The following is a 9,485-nucleotide window of genomic DNA, read 5'->3' on the forward strand; positions in this document are numbered from 1 at the left end:
TTAGAATTAGAACAGGATCTCTGTTGAACCGGGTACGGGGCTGTCGGAACAGCATCTTGAAGACTGTAGCAGATGATCTGTCTTCGCCTATCATTAGGCATTTTTTGTCGGTTCAGATCGACGAGTGTATGCATAGAATTTTTCATGAGTTATATGTTTAGCTTCTTAATAATAATATACTAACACTAGTTTGTAAGTTTATACTGACATAACGATGGATTATTTTATCTTAACAAATAAAATAAATAAACACAAATTCATAGTAACTTGTAAACATACTTAAACTTACCTGATTAAAAATAGTCGGTAAAGCAGATTGCAAAATGTCTCTTAATACGGGACTGTACTTGAACAGTATATAAAGAGCAAGACGGCATCAAGTAATCAAATACATTGAGGAAATTCCTTACGTCCGGCCACTTTAAACATTGAACGGGGGTCTGGATATATTGAGATTCCGTTTGCTGCCATAGACAAGCAGTGTTACCGTTAGCTCTACGAATACTCTAAGTTTATTCAGCTATTGCAGCAGATGCTTAGCAGCCCTTTGAACCATTATAAATTTAATGATCAAACATTATTCTAACTTATTTAAACACTAATTCTACGATTTATTTATTTTTAGCGCTAGAGATTTTAATAAAGAAACGTAGTGATTTCCCTAGAAAGTTGTGTATTTTTATAAAAAATAAAACCTGATTTCTTCTGCGTTTTCATATCAAAACATAGGATTTATGCACCTGTTTTATTATTCAGTTTTCTTCATATAGTCATGTATATGATCGATCCACTGTACCTGATAGACCTTGTCTATTATTGGCTTTCTTCTTCATGATGTATTCACCGAGCAAGCCTAGAAATTAAAATTGTGCACCGGTGATCGCATCACCTCGGCCTTGAAAAACTCTCGCTAACACTGCATTTAATCCCGTCTACGATGTCATGTCATGTCGGGCATTAAGGAGTTTTTACTGAAGTTCTTAAAATTACCTTAAAAAGACGATTCCTATTCAGGACTCAGCAATTACATCGCTAATTAGTAAAAGCCAGTTCTAGCCGTGTCCATAAATCGGATACTTACGTAAAGACATTAAGACAACCTGCGCGCTTTGCAGACCGCCAGCTAACGATCGCGGATGATACTATGTATTCGTTCTAGCAGATAAGTTGTTCAGTTTTGAAAAAATGCGCTGTAGAGTATATTATAATGTCAAGAAAAGCGTTTGATGCAGGAATTTTAGTCAACATTGATGGGCTTTGCTTTTTCTTACCATAAATAATAAGAGCGTATAAACAAGTTGAGACTTGAGACATCATACAATGGGGTATGTGGAACTCATTTCACTCAGCTGGGTGAGCAAAACCCACTAAAATGGCTTTGGGTCCATTCAGTAGAAGTGACCTTCGGACTGATTACTAACTTAAAAAATTGGAAAGATATTGATTTACTGCCTCACAAGGTGTGCGTTTAATACAAACATGTCGCAATATTCTATAACCAAAATCTTAAAACTGTGGATGAAAGATGCTGCTTTTTCTTCAACATGGAGGAACCAGTCTAACAACTGGCCGGCCCGAAGACCCCGTGGTTAAGGTTCTCGAAGTCATATATATAATGATTATAGCATCTGATTGTTAGCGTCGCTAAACAAATTCCAAAACAGTGATTTTTGAAAACTGATATTTACAACCGGAGGTATTAAAGACCCCGGGCAAACAAACTACAAAAACAACAGATCTTTTAAACACAAAGTAACTACTAGAAACACTTAAATCACCCATAATTTTCCCGGATACCTCCTAACCACGAAACATTACAAATTAAATCACAAATCAGCGGACGGACAGGTCGTCGCCTCCTCAGCAATTAGTAACATCTGGTTCAGACATGGCACAGCATAATGATCACTACTTCAATTTTAAAGGCAGAGCCGAATTACACTATGGGTAAGCTACAATGGCCCGAATTGTCAGAAAAATAACTTGACAAAAACTTCGATGATTTGTGAAAACTGATTGCAATAATAATTGTATTAGTAACTTATATAAGTATTTATGTAACTTATATAAGTATTTATGTAACTTATATAAGTATTTATGTAACTTATATAAGTATTTATGTTACTTATATAAGTATTTATGTAACTTATAAGTTAAACAGTGTATCTTCCAGTAGCGGCAGTGATACCGATCCCGAGGGTATGCGAGTTCGATGTAGTTCTCAAAATATCCGTAGCGCTGTTGTCGCTACCTCGTGATAGCGCGGTACAATTATTGAGATTGCTATTGGTTAGAGAAAAGGGCCTTGCTCTTGACCTGTCAATTGTCAAAAGACATCAATTTTGTCGGTTGGTAGTTGATTGTACACTTTGGTAAATTTTCTTTAATGATAGAACTGTGGTGCCAAGTTTAGTTACCTATGTTGACTTCAACGTATTTTAAGGTTGAGTCAAATTAGTGAGATTTCGATTAGAATGCTCAGTGGACTGTTAATATTTGAAATTGGAAGGCAATGTTTTTCTTATGATAACTTTATATTTCGAAATTTTCGTTGCCAATTTAAAATGGAAATTGTTTTCGGTGTTTTCAGAAAATAATCAACACGATATAAATTATAGATTCCAATTATTTAAAGATTTCATATAGCCAAGCGTGGCTAGAGATTTACATATAGTTCATCTCAGCCCTCCGATTCTGAAACTCACTTTTCGAACTCACACAGCGGTTTTCGCATCGGCGGTCGCTCTCAAATCAGTCCCGAAGCAGTCATTTTATGATTTGGCATTCTAATAAACAATAAACTACAAGCTCCCACATTTTCAGAATGTGTGAAACCGCTGTGTGAGTTCGAAAAGTGAGTTACAGAATCGCAGGGCAGGACTCACATTGACTTTTATTTGCCCACAGGTGGCGGTAAAAAATGCGGCTCACAAGTGCGTTGCCAGCCTTTAAATGCGTTAACATATATTTGTAGGTAAAGATAGCAACCGATACTAACAAGGTGTTTTTTTATAGGGGAGCCTACGGGACCCCCAAACAGGCCAGCCATCGCAGCCCTTAGACACTCATTTTGTGGGTGCGTTGCCGGCCTTTAAGACAGGAGTACACTCTGTTTATAAACAATTGGAGGTTGAATCTCCCAGGGAAGACCCCCACCGGGAGTTGATTCGCAAATCTCTAGTCACCATGGAAGACATCCAGCCATCAAGACGTTTAATTAATATAAGCCATTACCTATAATCTATATTATGTTTATTTTTTAACTAATATCATTTGAAAAAGCGGTACAAACCATTTATGCGCCGGCGTTTCCTCTTTTATTCCACATTCTCACCCTAACTTTTCTTTAAAATTTGTAAATGAAAGACAAACTCATAAACATACTAATATTATACAGAACTTTATCGTGTCGTATTGGAATATTTAACAAGCGAACAGAAAGTTTAAAGTTCCATTGTACCGACCACTTCCCGTCAAATTGAATGAGCTTGATTGATCGACTTTCTCATTTTTTTCAACTTGTGCAAGTCCCGCCGTGTTCTCAAGTCAATGAATAAAAGAATATCTTTCTAACTTACGTCTGCAATTTGCAGCTTTTTAGCGCCGTCGACGGTTCTTGTGTACTTTCTGCTTGATTTGTACATGATAATTAAATAGATAGACAAATTTAAAGGGTTCAGAAAAGATTCATTAAATAAAAGGTGCTTAGAAATGTATACTTAATAATGTTGCGGTAACGTCTGATTAAGTTTAACACTGATTCAATTCACAAGAGTTGCATTGTTAATTAGTTATTATAAGGTTTAGGTCTTTATTTATTTTGTATCGAATTAGTTTTAAGTTTTAAGTGTAGAAAACAAGGGTAAAAGAAATTAAAAATGTTAAGATCTTATGCAATAGCGATATATTATATTGTATTGTTTAGTTTCACGTCACTGAAGTATTTCCGAACCAATTCAAGAGACGAGGTACGCTCTTCTCTTGAATTGGTTCACTTCTTCTTGAAAAAAAGGCCGGCAACGCACTAGCGATCCTTTTGGTAATGTAAGTGTCCATGGGCGGCGGTATCAATCAACATCAGATGAGCTTCCTGTTTGCTTCCTATTACATAAAAAAACCTAATCGATGTATTATAACGGTTAAAACGCTTCGCTATTAAGAACATATTATTATATATATACGGTCTTACTAATAAAGATTTATGCACATCGTATAAGCCTGTTATAAGAAAAATGTTACTAATAATTCCTGAATTGACAAGGTTGATGTATACTGCTGTTATAACAAGTGTCTGGTTTGTATGAAGACTTGTACATTGCTTATACAACGCAGAGGCCTAGTTTAACGAGTGTATAAGACAAAAATTGCGTAATTTTATCTTATCAGCATTTTTTGACTGTTTAGTTCAAGGAAAGATTTAAGTTAGTAGGTATTTGTGTTTGTTGAAAATAGATTTTATAGATCAAATGGAAGATTTAGATAATATTGATATGCAGCTAATACATACGATTGATTTGCCGCCTCCAAGGAAAGTCTAAACATACCAAACTCGGTGCAATCCGTTATTACTTTCGCATGGCGATTTCAAAACAAAATACCGCTTTTCAAAGAAGTATGTTATGAAGATCTGTGACATAGTGCGAGCTGATGTCGAAAAGAGTACTAGAGGTGGAGGGTTTTCGATTTAGGTGTCTTCTTCATGGCTTCTCAGTGTCATTAGAAAATGCCAAACTATATATAGTAGCACTGGCAATCCTCCACAATATTGCTATTGATATCAAAGAAGACCTGGATGTTACGTATGATGACACTGAGAATGCTCCAGAAGAACCAAGGCCAACCTAGACGCCCCCAGCAATCTGGCTGGACAAGCTGCTAGAGCTGCTTTTATTGAAACATATTTTTAAGGCTGTTTTATTTACATAGGTGTGGATAGTTAAGGACTTGAAATAAATAAAAAGTTATATTTCATTTAAAACAGGGGTTTTATTTTTTTTATAAGTAGGTATATAATTATTTATTTAATTGCTGCTGTAACAATTTGAGCCTTAGAAGATGCTTCTGTCTAGCCCTTTCGTGAGCTTCGGCAAGTTGCTTCTGTTTGAGCTCATGTGTTTCAGCCATCTGCCTTTGTTTTGTTTCGTGCTCTTCCTGGAAACACTGGAACACTACCGTGTTACGGAGTTTGGCACTTTCCACTATTTGAGATGCCTAAAAAATTTAAGTATGATCGTTGAGGGATTTTGAATGAAATAGTCCTTTCTCTATCACATTGATACTAACCTCTTCTAACTTTTGTACTGCAGAACGCGGCTTTTTATGTAAAATTCTAGTCCTCTTTGTCTGAGGTTTTGGAGTTTCTATTAGCTGAAAATAATAAAATGTTATTAGTATATTAAGTAAATGTGTATATAATTGCTTTGGTTGATAAAATAAATACAACTTACATTAGAATTATGAGTTGTATCAGAATTATTAAATCAAACGTCAATCAAACACGGCGGGTTGCCAGGGTAACAATAAATAAGGGTCGTTTTGTTATTCAACCAATACACATCGATTATTGGTCAAAGAGGTGTTTATGCCCTGTACAAGCTCTATTCACTGAATTACTATCACCTTGTCATAACACATGTATAGTGATTTTTTATTAGTAAGACCGATATATTGTAAATAAATTACTAATTCAGGTCTATTAAAATAGCTACAACAACAACACAAATAACTAAATTTTTTATCGACCTAACTAATAAAACAAACGATTTTAAAATTATACAAATAAATAAAACCATTTTGTTACCCCAAATTAAAATGTAAAAACTGGTTTAAATACCGTAAGTAACAAAAACCGTACAAAATAAATACGCAAACTAAATAGTTGTCCAATGTCAGTGCTCGCTTCTTATGTAAATGCATCGGACATTTTCACAGCTGTAATGGGTAAATAGACGATTTTCAACATGCAAATGTTCTACACATTTAGGGCGATTAACTAAATATTATAACCTTATGTATACGAGTATTAAAATACAGAGAATGGATATTTAAAAACCATACATCACTGACAAATAATCTGATGTAGAAATAAAAGGAAAAATTCGTAAAATAAATACGACACAAGTTCCTGGTACCGACTGGTATCACAAACATGATTGAAATCAGATTTCTGTATATGTTTCGTGATCATTTGTTTTTCTAATAGGCAAGTACACCTACTTCATGCTGATCACCATCAGCCAGTTGTGCCTTTTTGGGTCTTTTGGTGCCTGTTTCCTTCACCGTACATAAAATTTCCATTGGCACCTGGGGTTTGAACCTACGACCTGAGGATAAGAGTCACACGCTGAAGGTAGTAGGCCAAAATTGCCTCTGCTGCGGCATTAAAGTTAAACACTTCAAGCCGAATATAGTCAAGACATAAAAGCATCACCTGAATCTTCAAATATACTTGTCTAGTGCGGTTTATGATTAGCATCTTATCTTGTCGTAAAGGAAAATAATGATTTATGCCCCCATTATGTCACATAGTAATATAACGGAGAATAACATGAACGTATATTTCCTTAAATACATAAGCTCAAATTACCGATGTAATAACTTCAACTAGAAGTAGAACAAAACGCTTAAAATACTATATTAAATTACAAGTAGAACATATCTCACAGTCTTGAAACAGCAATTTTCTTTCTAGACATCTTATATTTATTGCTCCATATAATAACTAGGAGCGTAAAGTACTATAATGGAGTTTAGAACTAAAAATCGACTGTTATATCTATAGATAAGTATTATAACTTTACTACACATAACTAACCTGGTTTTCTCTCTTGGATTTAGAGAGAGTAGAGACTAGTGGGCTATAGGGTTCAAGTGCACAGGCGCTAATTAATGATTTATGTTGGCGCGTGGTAGATAGTACCGTTGACCAGAGTTGGTGCTTTCCTCGAACAACGAATTAATATCGCAATGCAGCGAGGAATTGCTGCCACCATTATACACGGTACAAATGTACGGTATATTTTTAATCATTATTATTACTATGTGGGTTAAGAGTGTAAAATATTGAAGTATCTTTTATTGAAGAACTGAAAAATAAAGATCTCAAATTAATCATTTTGTATTGCGTAATATGTAATATACTTCTTATACAACCCAAAATACTTATAATAGACCAGGACAAACGACGACAATATTTTTATATTGTGTGAAAATATTTATTATTTGCAATCGGTTTTATCTTTTTTCTATTAATTAAAAACAGTCGTACAAAAACTCAAATCTTTTTTTTGTTAATTTATTGATAGGTATTTTGTTATTATTTTTTGTGTGGTTCCCTTAATAGGTGTTTAGCAGTGTTGGTTACGACTCTGATTCAGGGATGTCGTAGGTTCAAACCCCGGCTGTGCACCAATGGACTTTTATACTCATTTATTACTCGTACGTAGAAGGAACATTGTGAGGAAACCGGTATGACTTGACCCAAAAATCGACAGGCGTATATCAGGCTCAGAAAACAGATCACCTACTCGTATATAAGGAAAAAAGATGTTCACTAAACATACAGAAATCTAAGGCTAAGCCTTATTTTTTCATGCCAATAGTACTAACCAAAATTTTGCAACTGTTTTGTATAGGAAAAGCTTCGGGCAATATATTCTGTAATGCGAATGTAAGCCCCAGCGCTGATATTTACTATTAAACACTAGTTTAGTACTGTAACGCAATCTTTTGGGAATAATGCTCATTATGCTCCGCGTAATGTTCAATTGTACATGCAACTTCGTGCTAGAATTCGGAATAAATTGCCATAGGAACAACAGAACAGTATCACTTTTCTATAGAATTTATATTGAACAATATGTTGCCTACTCAGTAATTAGGCCGCTTCATTGTTTAATAGATAGCTAGTCTACTTCAGATTCTCTAGCCATGTCTCTTTCAGAATTATTATTTCTTTATACATATAATGCTAATTTATCGTAATTTATGCTCGTAGATGCTACTTTAGCTTTTACATTTTTGTTTATACATCTTATTGTTTATTTATTTATTTTTTGATTATTCTTTAGATTTCACTTTATTTTAGTTATAGGTAGTGTTTTATGTTATTTGGATTTTTTTTATTAATTTTTATGCACTTCTTGTACTTTACCCGCTGTAGGTGTTTCTTTTTTATTGTTCCATATTAGATTTCCCTGGAAGAAAGCGCTTGTTAGCGATAAGGCCGCCCGTTACCTAATAACATATGTAACCTGCTTTTTTGTATGTATCTATTTTTGTAGAAGGTAATGAAGTGTAAATAAATAAATAAATAAAATAATGTTAACTCTATGATAATGAAAATTCTATCAACCCAAAATAATTGTTTAGCCGATCATCGAACCTAGTGACCATGTGCATTAAGCGTAGCTGATCCTTGGTATACTACAATTGAGTATACACTACATGTGACATTACAAATACAAAATCTAACTAGTGTTGATGATGATCAATGTATAACAAATGAACGTTTTCATTTTCAACTGTTATTCCTTGAACTGTGCCAGTGATAAAGAAAAAATCCCTAGAGGTATTTTTGTGCCAGAGCCGACAGGAGTGTCGAAAGTAGCGATGTTTAATTGAATTAGGTTCATGTTTCCCATTTGCCGTGAGGGACATATTTTTCCTATAATTTTCGCCTTTGTTTCCATCATACGAGGTTTCCATATTTAGAACATTTACTTAGCAAAAGCAATAGGGAGAGATTTTATGGTGGGTTACGAGTAACAGCAAATAATAGAACTGCCTTGCGATTCTGTAACTCACTTTTCGAACTCACACAACGGTTTTTACATTTCATTCTGCATTCTGATAAACAATAAACTACAAGCAGATCTTTGATACGAGTACAATAATTAACTGTTTCAATTTCTTTTTAATTATAATTTATACTTTCAAATGTATAAAATTTAATTGGGATTTCAAATACTTGATTCGGAAATGCTTTAGTAGGCAGATGGTTCCAAATGGTGGTGCGCGGAAAATCAGCTTTAAAATAGCTGTTGTGGAACGACGAACGTCGAGGTGATACGGATGGAATCATGTATTCTGCCTCGATGTCTGCCTGACTGCAGCTGCAGGTAATAATCCGAACAAATCCTACGAACACATGCAGTAGAAGATGCAGAGAGACCCCACATCGTTTCGTATGATTAATTAAGTGTTAGGTCAATCATTAAATCGGTTAAATAAAGCAGCTAGGATCATAATAGCTTATAATGTAACACAAGCTTGCGGTTTCTATTAACACAGCTAGACTGTGTTTATGATATCCTTTAAACAATTTATTCACGATATAAAGCACTAATTGGTTTACAATTTACGGCCATAAATGAACGTCTTGGCTTATTGAGTCGGATCAAATTGCTGCGACACGATGACCAATTAGATTGTCTAGTGTTATGGTTCAACCTAAGGAAGATTTATACATGCTATCTGAGACCAGT

The 9,485-nt window shown here is 34.5% G+C and overlaps 1 long non-coding RNA gene across 1 annotated transcript; it reads right to left on the reverse strand.

Annotated features, from left to right (window-relative positions):
• Positions 1–4,517: 4,517 nt before the first annotated feature.
• On the reverse strand, positions 4,518–5,658 carry LOC125051426. The gene is made up of 3 exons (XR_007117275.1): positions 5,448–5,658; positions 5,284–5,367; positions 4,518–5,211 (listed from the first exon to the last, which is right to left on the reverse strand). It is a non-coding gene; the product is annotated as an uncharacterized LOC125051426 (long non-coding RNA).
• Positions 5,659–9,485: the final 3,827 nt, after the last annotated feature.

The sequence above is a fragment of the Pieris napi genome, chromosome 7 (genome assembly GCF_905475465.1).
Source record: "Pieris napi chromosome 7, ilPieNapi1.2, whole genome shotgun sequence".
Lineage (NCBI taxonomy): Eukaryota > Metazoa > Arthropoda > Insecta > Lepidoptera > Pieridae > Pieris > Pieris napi.